The following is a 12,404-nucleotide window of genomic DNA, read 5'->3' as shown; positions in this document are numbered from 1 at the left end:
TATTGGAAGGGTGTTACAAAGCTTGCTTTCACAAAAAGATGTAAAAATATGAAAATATTAATACATTGTTAATTCAACAGAATACATTGCAAGTCTATGTTTATATAGAATAAAGACAACAATTTTTTACCTAGTATCATGTTCAATACATAATGATTGATTTTGTCCACAACTTCAATGGTTGAGGCAATAATTGCTTTTCCTTGTAAATATGCAACATCCTGGAAATGTTCCAATAATTTGCGATATGTACTTTAAACAATAGCTTTTATATGATCATCAAAATTGGATATTAGTAGTTCTTGAGTAATTTCTATATCAACCAATCCATCATTTGGTTCAGATATCCTACCATCCCCAACATTTAAAATCCATTTTGAGAATTCTGCCAGTTCATTGGAACTTGTATTATCTCTTCCTTATTGAAGTCTCATATTTTTTGTTAGTGTTAGAACCTTACAATTGTCCCACACATAAGATGAGCATATAGATGCATGTACAATATCATAACGCCCTGCTATTGGAACAACCAGGAGAATCTGTCTAAAATCTCCTCCAGAGACAACAACTTTCCCACCAAAGATTGTATTCGCAAGGCCCGTTTTCTCATGACATCTTGATGAGAACTTGTAGTGTTAATTTTCGTTTGAAGCCATGGATACCGATTGAGAGAGCATAACAAAGAGAACTACGGTGAGAGATTAAGTTCCTTTTTGGTTACGGTTTTCTGTGAATGTTTGGTGTTTTTGTTTATAGCAAGTAGAGTTGTCAAGTGTTGGGACGTGAATTTTGAACTTTGAATGGGCAGTTCTTCCAACCGACAATAATAAAGCGAAGGCGTGAAAACACAAGAAATGGGGGTTTGAATTGAGTTTTATACTTTGAAAAACTTTTTCTCTTAAAAACAATCCCCTTGAATATGCTTTACTTTGATGAAGATTGAAAGATATGAAAGCAATAAATAACATAGTATTTTTATCCTAGTTCACTTGAAACATCAAGCTACTCTAGTCCACCCTTCCGAGGTGATTTTCCTCTCTCCACCGTGGACTTAATCCAGTAAAACCAAACTGATTACACTTGCACGAGAAACTGCCAGTGACTAACTCCTGCACACACCAACTGTGTGTAACTAACAACCTCTAAGACTAACTGTCCTAGACTTCTTGAGAAGTTAACCCAACTGGTCTCTCAAGGAACAATCAAACAACAGTTTGATAACAAATTTCTTTATAAGTAAATGTGCTTTTACACAAGCTGATTATGTAAACAGATTTTTAGTACAAAATGACTTGAATGAATTTATAGCTTTTTACAAAGAATAAAGAATTTATGCGCAGAGAGTTTTCTCGTGAATTAGCAGTTGTTTCTTCAAATCTTCAAGCTCTTATATTGTGTCATGCATGATTTAACCATTAAAGTACATTTAGAATATGAAACTTGTGGCGGCTTGAAAAAACATGGGGGACAAGATCTTACGCAGCGTCCGTCCTTCATGGTAGTGAAATGAAACTTTTTGTTTGTACTAGTAATACGGTGGGAGAACTGACTTTTTTAAAATGTGCGAATAGCAAGAGTTGCCATCGACTTTTATTTTATCCAATTGGAAAGGCTAAAAGAATAGGAAAGACCTTTGAAAGATTTTGAGTTCGGGGAGTAGGTTATACAAAGGGAAGGTGTAAGCACCCTTTGTATCCATGGTTATCCATGGGCTCTTAATTGCTTAGCTCGCTTTGATTTGTTTGAATTGTTTGAAAAGTGTTCTGTGTGTTAGAAAAGATTTTTTGAATAAGGACTTTAACTTGTAAATAAGTGTAGCCTTTTGAAAATTATTTTGAAAAGAGGTGTGAAAAGTAATTTGATTTGTTTTTGAACTGAGCAAGCAATTAAGAACTACCTACCCTAAGTTTAAAGTCTTTCTCGTTCTTAAAGTCTTTAAGAGAAAGAAACTATCCACACCATTAGTTAGTGGGAAGTCCTTTCATTGGATGTAAAGGGACATCGAGGTTCATCGTTTTGCCATAGGGCTATCCATACCATAAGGGAGTAGGAAGTCCTATGAATTGAAGAGAATAGTCATTAAGGCAACAAGTAAGGATACCTTAGAAATCGAAGGGACTATCATCATTTAATCGAAGGCAACATCGAGGGACGAGATCATTTTATCGTAGGCAACTCAAAGGGACTATGATCTTTATTCCGAGGGACTATGATGATTTAGAATCGTAGGCAATAGGCTAAGGTATCCCTACGCTTCGAGGGACTTGACTATTGTTTGAAAGGCAACATAAGAGAGATTACCTTAAAGGTGAGTGTGTGAAAAAAGGTGATTGATTAATTTAATCCTGAAAATTAGGGTTATTCTAGGTTGATTTTAGTCTTGCCATACAATCCTATTAACCATGTGTGGACCTCCGATTTTTTTTAATACCGGGCCATACCTCTGATCTGTAGAGATACGTGAACTGACTCTTTTTTGTCGCTTAATGCTTTCGCATTTTTTTGAAAATTCACAGAGTCGCCACCGACCTTTTATTTTATCCAATTAAGGAAAGGTTTATAAAAGAAACAGAAAAAAGACCTTTAAGAAATTCTGGGTAAGGGGGTAGGTTATACAAAGGGAAGGTGTTAGCACCCTTTGTATCCATGGTTATCCATGGGCTCTTAAGTTTGCTTAGCTCACTTGTCTTTCGATCACTTTTCAATTGCTCTGAAATTGCTCATATGTGGTTTCAAATACTTTTGTAAATTGAATTTTGTAATGATCCGTGTGTGGATGTATACAAAATGCTTGTTTATCTTTCGAAAGATGTTTTGGAAAGAACGTTAACTTTGTAATAACCCGTGTTTGGATGTATACAAAGTATTGTCTTTTTTTGAAAGTTTTGAAAAATCAACAGTGTATGAGAATTTTGTTTGTTTTGATTTGAGCAAGCAAACTAGGAGGTCTACCCTGAGTTGTAAGGTCTTTATCCTATTTCCTTTAAAAATCTATCCTTTCACCGGATATAAAAGCAAGGTTCGATTTTGTACTCAAAACAGTGGAATTTTGACTTTGATTTTGAAAGGAATGAGAAGGGATTACCTTAAGAGGTGCAAGTGTGATTGTGATTGGATTCAGATATTTATCTTTGAAGTTAGTGATCTAACGGTTCAATTTTATCTTTGACATACACACAGTTTATATGTGCTGGAAATTAAAATGCGGAAATGTAAAGTGCGGAAAGTAAATCTACGCTATTACATCGATTGTGCAGGAAACGTAAACTAGCCTATTTACATGAATTTGACATCCTATACATTTATCTAGGAATTTTAAATTGCAAGAAAAATAAAAGGCATGTTTTTGGAATTTTTATGATTGGTTTTAATTATAATTAATGCATGATTAATTAAATTAAAATGAAGAAAAAAGATGAAAATAGATTTAAACCTAGAAATTAAGTTTAAAATATGTACAAAATATTTGTTAATTAATTTTAAAACAAAACTAATTTTTTTGGAATTTTTTGAAATTGATTGGAAATTGATTAAGCTAATTAATACATAATTATACAAATAATTATACAAATAATTAAAACTTAATAAGAAAATTATTCAAAATATGTACAAAATTAGTTTATAATATATAAACAATATTTAACACAAAGAACAATTTTTTTTATGATTTTTGGATTGGTTAGAATAATTAAAAAGCCAATATATAAATATATACTAATTAATTATGCAAAATATTGAAATTATGAAGAAAAATAAAATATTTTTATTTCAGAAAATAATATATTATTTTAGAAGTCTAAAAATATTTTTTGTGTATTTTTTGGATTTTTAAAACTATTTTTAATTAATTTAACAAAGAAATTAAAATAAAATAGAAATATAAAAAGGATACTGATCCTGTGTGAAGATCAATGAAGTCCATAGCATAGGGCTGCTTGTCTGACGCGTTGGATTGGCTTGGAGATTGATCTAAGGGTTCAGATCATGAGGGAGCATGATAGCCATGTGGGAATCAGTGCACATGATTAGTCAGATATTCAAAGTCCACACTGGGACCCACGCTGGCTGACCAGCGAATGAGGAGAAGGAAATCTGCCACGCGTGCAGATAGAAAGGTCAACTTTTGACGGACGAACCACGCTTGGACGCGTGGTCGTCTTCAACCTCCGTCTGCCTTATTTTTTAAACAAATAGCGGGGGTTTTAAACCTCCCCTATTTGTACGTCAGAAACACAACTTTTGGTAGCTTCCCACACCTGCAAAAATAAGCGTTATGAATAAAAATAAAGGACCCAGATCTACTTAAAATCACCTCCTGAACACGATGGTGGTATTAGTTTTGCTATTTGGGCGCTGTATCTATGGATTCGAAGAGGTTGAAGCTTAAGCATGCAAGAACACTTGTTCATGGCATAGAGCTATCTTCACGTGGAAACTCTCATGTTAAAGCCCAGATCTATCCTATGAGGCCTCATGAACTCATTAGAATGATTAGTTTATATTGAGGTTAATTAAATATAGGAAAACGAAAATTGATTATGTATGAATATGAAGAACACTTATGCACGTGATACGACTCTCATGGGACCACACAAAGAGTTTATTCTTACTTTATATGACCTTAGAAGATGATTAGAATGATTGTTTGGTATTGATATTGATTGGAATATTGAATTTGAAAATTACAAAGTATATGGAATTTTTGAGAGATTTGATGAGTTTTCTTGCTATACTCTTGCTATATTTCGTGGGTCCTCTTTTTTGGCTCTTTTGCTTATGAAATATGCAGCTTCATTTATAGGCCTTGGAGTGCTTAAATTTGAAGCTAAAAGCAATGATTGCTTTTGTTGAATTTTGACTTTCAAGCTTGGAACTCAAGCAACCTTGGCTTGCTCTTTCCTTAGCCTTTCCTTGCAGCTTTCTTGCTGCATAATTAAGCCACATGTGTGAGCTTTTAGCTTAGAAAATAAGCTATGATTTATCCTTCCTTTTTTCCTTTTTAATTTAATCTTAAATGATAAAATTAAATCAAAAAATGGAGAAAAATGATGTGGGCTTTGTCTTGGTCGTGGGAGGCCCATATCATCATGGAAATGATGTTTGAATGCTGAAAACTTGGCCCCATTTGGAAAAAATACATTTTTGAGCAATGTTGATTTCATGTATTTTCCCAAAATTTAGCCAACTTCAACAAGGTGTAAATCCTTCAATTTTTGTCATATGAAGGAGATCTTGCACTTTTTGGAAACCTCAAAGAGTCCTCTAACCAATGCCTTTGGTCTCATGTCAAAATGACTTTTGAAGCTCCTTGTGTGTCCTTTTGAAAAAAGTGTCTTTTTGTTGACTTTGAAAATGACCTGTAATGTCTTTGATCATATTTTTCAAATGGTGAATCCAATGACCATGGGATCAATGGCATTTGAAAGATAATTGAATTTCCTTCAAAACAAGCTTTGGTTTGAATTTTTTGGATGAAGGATGAGAGAGTTATGATCAGTCAAAGTTGAGTTGACTTTTCAGGCAAAAACCCTAATTTTGAATCTTAGGGTTTTGTTGATTTTTGATCTTTCCTTGATGAATTATGATCATCCAATGATCAAATGATGAATCCTTTGACAAAATATGGACTTTGACAAAAAATTTCATTTTTGACTGTCTGTTGACTTTTTTGGTCAAACGGGTCGTCTGTTGACTGTTTGAGCTGCTGACGGTGCGTCTGAGTGAATTGAAGTTTGAAAATTTGTATGATGGTACTTTGAGATATATGGATGTGTATGAAATCCATTTGAGCTCTCAAAAACTTGTTGCTCCTGTAAAAACAAGAAAAACCCTAGTCAGGGACTGTTTATGTAGGAGACAGTTAAGCGTACCTGATTTTTGCGCAGTGTTGAGTCTCTGCTAATCGCGTGATATTCAGAAGACTTCTAGAACAAAAATCTTGGAATTTTGAATTGTGAAAGATTGATTTGATTGATGGTACAAAACACTGAGAATTGTACTGCCAGCAGTTTGGCTGTCAACTGACTGTCCAGGTATTGACGTAGCAGTTAGAGTGAAAAATCAACAGTCAAAGTTAATTTTCTTTTTTGTTGTTTTTGTTTTATGTGAAAAATGAAAGTTATTTACTTGACTTGTTAGAAAAACACAGACATAATAAATAACTAATATTTACGGTATGCGGGCAAAATTACCGATAATAACCCTGAAAATCATTTAATGCACAGAAATAGGAATATTTGACTGGCAGAAAACACACAAAATATTATCTTAGTAATTAAGCAATATTATGACAAATAGTACAACATTTAATACTGACAGTACAAATATCACATACTATATTGAACAGTACGACGAATAAACGGTACATTTAAGAAATAAGAAATACGGCAAATTTTAAGAATGACGATTAATGACCCATGCTATGAACAATAACATGTAGATGATTGGGAGTGCAACCATTGCAGGTCCACACTCTTCAGGACTATGCAGGCAGAAGAAAGTCATGATCACCGTAGCAATGGTGATGACTGTAAGAAACAGTGTCTCTATCCACTTTGCCATTCTTGTCAGGGAAGAAGAGAAGATGGATTATGAAGTAGAAATTTGAGAAATGAATTAGAATTTGATGTGAGATTTTATGGAAGAATGAGAGGTATTTATAGAATGGAAAGAAGGATAGAGACGTTGGGGAATAGTGTGATTCCGTACAAAAGGAAAATTTGAGTGGAAGTAAGATTTGAAAGAAAGTGGAGATAGTGTTGGGAAAAAGGAGAGATTTGATTTTTGAAAAAAGAGATTTGAAAAGATTTTTGCAAATAATGGAATATAGTACAAAAATTAGTGGGAAACAAAAGATAATAATAATCTACTTGTTACCAGTACAGTCTGAGTTTCCTGATTCTGCGCCTGCAAAAAGATTTAACTCTGTACCAATTGTGTCAGTACCATTTATCTGTAAATAAATAAATATCATGTGTGAAGTAATACACAGTATTTGGTGTTTGCGTAAGAATAAATTCAACTGCAAGCCAAATTACTGTATAAGAAAAATTCTAAAAACTAAGTATTTCATATGTCAGGATATTTGTTGAAATAAAAATCCATGATTATATGAGACCCTTAATTTTCAGATTGGAGTTTTCTTGAAAAATATGTGGGCAAATTTTGGGGTATAACACCATGCATCTAAACAGTTTAAAGTTCACAGTCCATAGCAGTTTATATATGCGGAAAGGTAAACCTAAGCTATTAGCTGGCTTTGGGGCAGTTACATAATAGTGAAGAAACAAGCACGGAAATTGGAAATTAAACCTACAACTATTATAAGGCTTTGGGGGCAGTTACATAATAGTGAAGAAACGAGCGCGAAAATTAAAACCTACAACTATTACAACAACCGAATGAAAATAAAACGATTAAGTGTGCAAAATTAAGTTACTTGTAAACATTCATGAAGATAATCCGAGAGCCTCAAATGTAGTACCTCGCAAAACAAAAAAGTGTTAGCAAAATAGCAATGCATAAAATGATGTATCAACAATGAAAAAAATATGAATAAATATTATTAAGGAGAAATCTAACAATTGAATTCTAAGTGAAATTAAATATTTTTTTGTATTTTTATATTTAGTTAAAAATAAAAATTAATTAATAAAAAAAGTTAACAAAATCTAATAATATAAACAAATAAATTAATTAGCTTATATAATCAAAATTATAAAAAGAATCAATTTAAAAAAAAAACTAAATAAAATAAAATAATAAAAATGGAGAAAGGAGGTACGTCACTCCAACCTTAAAAAAAATGACTTTTCAATATTACAATAAACAAAAAACACCTTGACATGTGGAAATTTATTATCAATACTATACTAAGAAAAGTAATGCCTCTGTTAATTACATCCTTATCCCATATTAATCCATAGATTACTTTCATTTTAAGGATAAAACTGTCATTACGGGTTAATTGCATTTTCATTAATGTTTTACGTTTTTTATTGCTACAACCCTAATTAATTGAAATCCTTTTATTGGAACACGCTTTATTCCATCATTACACGCTTTAGTTTTCCCAAGCATTGAAAATACACTGCTTTTTACTCTGAGTCCCTTCCAATTCCTTTCCTCCATCTATAAAGTTATTCCCTTTTGAAGAAAAAAAATTGGTACTCTTTGGCTCCTTCATATATTCATCGAATAGTTTCTTCTTCTTCCATGCTTTTTATTTTTTCCTTCTTCATATATGTTTATTGCCATCGTTTTACAGAATTGATCTATTTGTTTTTTTTTCCAGAATCCTATGACTCGGAATAATGTTATGAGTTGCAGTCTATGGGACACTTATGGATCGAAGTTTTCAAGGACGTGATGCGCAAATATTCATTTTAGATCTGCAAATATATGTTTTTATTTTTTTACAATCAGATATGCATGAAGAGCTTCTAGAAAAAATTGATGTTTCATCATAATCAAATCTGTAGGAACAGTTTATGGGAAAAAATTGAAATCAACTCAAGCATTCAAGGGCGTAGAGGTGGAAGAAATCAAAGTCATGGATATGGAGACTAACAAACCCCTCCTGATCTGCGCTTCCATCAGAATCAGATCTGCCAATATTGGTTGGTTTCAGATCCACAAATATTGGGTTTTTTTTTCTCGAATCAGATTTGCATGAAGAGTTTTTAGAGAAAAAATCATGTTTCATCGTAATCAAATAATCAAATCTAAAGGAAGAGTTTTTGGTGAGTTTTCTCATTCTTTTATATTCTTATTCAAACTAATATTTTTTATTTGAACTTAGTTATTTTGCAACACATTTTATGTCTTCTTCTTAGATCTACTTTGCTTTTAAACGTGTATTACGCAACAAGATAAAGGGTTTCACAGAGACATTTTTGTAATTGTTTTTCATCTTTATTTTGATCTCACCAGTTTTTTTATTATTGGTTCTAATTTTTTTTTCAAGTACAATGATGTTGAAACAGTTTCCAAAGCTGTTTATTATAGGTTGAGGGAAGAAGTTCTTTTCAAAGAGTTCTGGATATGAAATTATTCTAAACAATTTATTATTTTGGTTCTTTGCTTCTATTTTCTATTGGCTGTTAGTCAAAAAATTGATTGTACTAAAGGTATTTTTTTCATTCTTATTTCTTTGATATGACATTAACATAGTTTCTTTTCACTAACCTGCAGTCGATACAGCCAATAACATTAAGCAATTCGACTGATAATAGTGGGAGTTTGAGCAATTGGAGTGATGGAGACCCATGTACATTACCGAAATATTCCAAAAAAAAAGGCAATATCAAATATTTAAAGAATTCAGAGTTTTTGTGTTTATTTTTATAATATAAATGTAATTTCATGTAATTAATATATATTAATAATAATTAATATTGTGAAGTTTTGTAACTATGGCAACATTAATTTTAATATTGTGAAATTATGTAATTATGGCCGCATTAATTTTCTTAATTCAAAATGATTTGATTTTTTAGAATATTTTAATATTTTCTTTAACAATCAGTAATGATAGTCCCAAATGTTTTTTCCAAAATAAATAAAATAGATACTATTCATTAGGCGTGCATACCCTATGAAGTTCCCAAAAAGAAGCTTTCAAATTTTACAATGCTCAGCCACATTGAACGTTTGTAGATAAATATTTCATTATCCGATTTTTATTTCTAAAATATATATAAATTATTCCTAAAATATATATAAATAATAAATAATTTATATTATAAAAATATTTCTTATATGAAAGTTTTGGTATTATTATTTAATAGTTTAATTCTTACGAATAAATTTGTAGACGGACCATGCTATAGTTTTGTTTAAAAATATTATATTATCTTTAAAAAAATTAATTCATATACATATATGAGTTAATAACAATTATCTTTTCGTAATCATCATCTTTTTACCTTTACCTTCATTTGAAAACTCTTCATAACTTTTACCTTCATTTTTTTATTTATATATTCAGATTCAGATCTGTCTCTTTATCAATTTCATTTAAATTTTCAATTTTTTTAGATTCAGATTCAGATCTATCTCTTTTCAACTTCATTTAAATTTTAGATTTTTTTATATTCAGATTCAGGTCTATCTTAATTTTCAAATCAAATTATTTTAAAATAATCAAAATAATATAAATTTAAATACTTTAAAATTACTATAATAATAAATTATTTATCAAACAATCTTTTTATGTATTTACTTTAAATATTAAAATTATTTCAAGTCACAAGTTATTTTTTTTAAAATGTTTAATCTCACATGTCAGTATTAACACAATACTATCAGTTTTTAAAATATTTGACTAATTAAGGTTTTTATATTCTAATTTAATAAAGTCGTAATGTTGACGTACCAATCAGTTTTTTTTAGTATCGATATCTTAGATGGTTGATGGATAATTGTGATGGAGAGTTAGTATATAAATATGATAATATAATATTTCATCTTGCGGGTTATACAATACCGAATTTGAAACAAATTACTTTTACTTGAGAAATAACCTAATATTTTAAGTTATAAGATTCATAGTATATGAATTTTATCACTTTGGATCCTCTCCTTCAATATTCCCTCCTTCCCTCACCTCCCTCTCTATCTCTCCCTTAATCTTATTCTCTCTCTTGATTATTTTATGCTTTTTAAGGATGAGTGAGAGTAAAATTAAGAGAGAGATAGAGAGGATGGAGAGGGAAGGAGAGAATATTGAAGGAGAAGATCCAAGTCCGAATTTTATATTCATATGATATTTTTACAATTTACTTATCACATTCCATTTTTAAAAAACTTTTTCTTTTAAGATTTTCAACAATTGTTATTTTATTTTCTATTAAATGATAAGATTATATAATATCAATAGAATCCATAAATTTACTATACAGAAGAATTTAAAAATTATAGGTTTATCAATAGAATCCATAAATTTCCTATACCCGCCTAATATATATTTGGTTTATAATGCAATAATGATTCATTTGAATTGCATAATGACTTATCCCATTTTTCATTAACTATATCATTTTTATTTACACAACAATAATGATTCATTTGAATTGCATAATTATATTCTATATTTTATTATGTACTTAATATTTATGAAAAACTAATAATTAATATTTTATTATTATATCAAATCTTCAAATTTAATAATAAAATAGTATACTTCCAATTTACGTAATTAACTTAATTAATATAGTTTAATAGCCTCATTTAGTACCCTTAAATGTCATTTTACGTTAAAGATTAAATTAATTTAAAAAATCTGCTATAATCATTATTAAAATGGCAGACTAATTAATAGTGCAAATAAATTTAGATTTTTGTAATGTTACCATTGCAGGTACACGAATTTATTGGGCAAATACTGTTAAGCCATATTGATCTTTACATTTTTCCACATGGCCCGCACTGTGGAAAACATAGAGACTTAACTTTTAATCAATTCCCACGATTAAATTTTTGTGGTTCCAACCATTTCTATGCCTTTTCATATTTCTTTCACACATTAACCAAAGTATTCTTTGATTCCAACAATATTTTATGACTTTTGAAATTTCTTCACACATTAAAGTGTATTCAATCATGCTTTTTATAATTATTGTACAATGGATCATAATATCAAACGTACAAGGAGATTAGGAGAAAATGAGATACATAAGGGAAAATGAGATACATAAGGAAAAGTCACGCGGAGAAAAGGAAAAGTCAAGAAAAGGTAAGATGGAGGAAAAGAAAAAGTCAAGAAAAGGTCAGATGGAGGAAAAGGAAAAGTCACCATGCGCTTTGAATTTTTATTTACAACTAAACATTTTAATAAAATTATTGATTTATTGACAAAACAATCTACATTATATATAATTAATTATAAAATTATTAGGTAAATTTATTTTTTATATTCTTCAAAAATAAAATACTATTCAACAAAAAACAAGAAAATTATTTCAATAACGATAAAAATAATTTTACAAAGTTTTATTTATCTAAAAAACTATGCTTTAAGAGAGTTAATTTTATGTGTTATTATATAATTTTTAATCTAAAAATTAGATTAGACTATTCATTATTACTACTATTTTTCAACTATTTAAAAAAAAAGAAAAAATATGTACTTTTTATTATAAAATAATTATCTTATTTTTAATAAAGATTAAGATAAGTGATTTATTTAATATAATTTTTTTAATTATAATATTCATTTCAATTGCATAAATTTTATTCTCTTTATTTTAAAACTTTTTTTTATTATAATATTCATCTGAATTGCAATATAATTAATAGTGTATATTAATTATCAGATTTTATTAATATTTTAGACTATTGATTTACCCAATATTCATTACTTTTATATAATTGTTTAAGATTTTACGGTGTGTCATATACAAGTT

The 12,404-nt window shown here is 29.6% G+C and overlaps 1 long non-coding RNA gene across 1 annotated transcript; it reads left to right on the top strand.

The window, feature by feature from the left end:
- The first annotated feature begins 8,065 nt into the window (after window positions 1-8,065).
- Window positions 8,066-9,321, top strand: LOC131611474 (uncharacterized). Its single transcript, XR_009286922.1, has 3 exons — window positions 8,066-8,165; window positions 8,294-8,741; window positions 9,193-9,321. It is a non-coding gene; the product is annotated as an uncharacterized LOC131611474 (long non-coding RNA).
- Window positions 9,322-12,404: the final 3,083 nt, after the last annotated feature.

The sequence above is a fragment of the Vicia villosa genome, linkage group LG6, assembly GCF_029867415.1.
Source record: "Vicia villosa cultivar HV-30 ecotype Madison, WI linkage group LG6, Vvil1.0, whole genome shotgun sequence".
Taxonomy (NCBI): Eukaryota; Viridiplantae; Streptophyta; class Magnoliopsida; order Fabales; family Fabaceae; genus Vicia; species Vicia villosa.
Note: the sequence above shows the minus strand (reverse complement) of the source record. Positions and strands in the feature narration are given on the sequence as shown.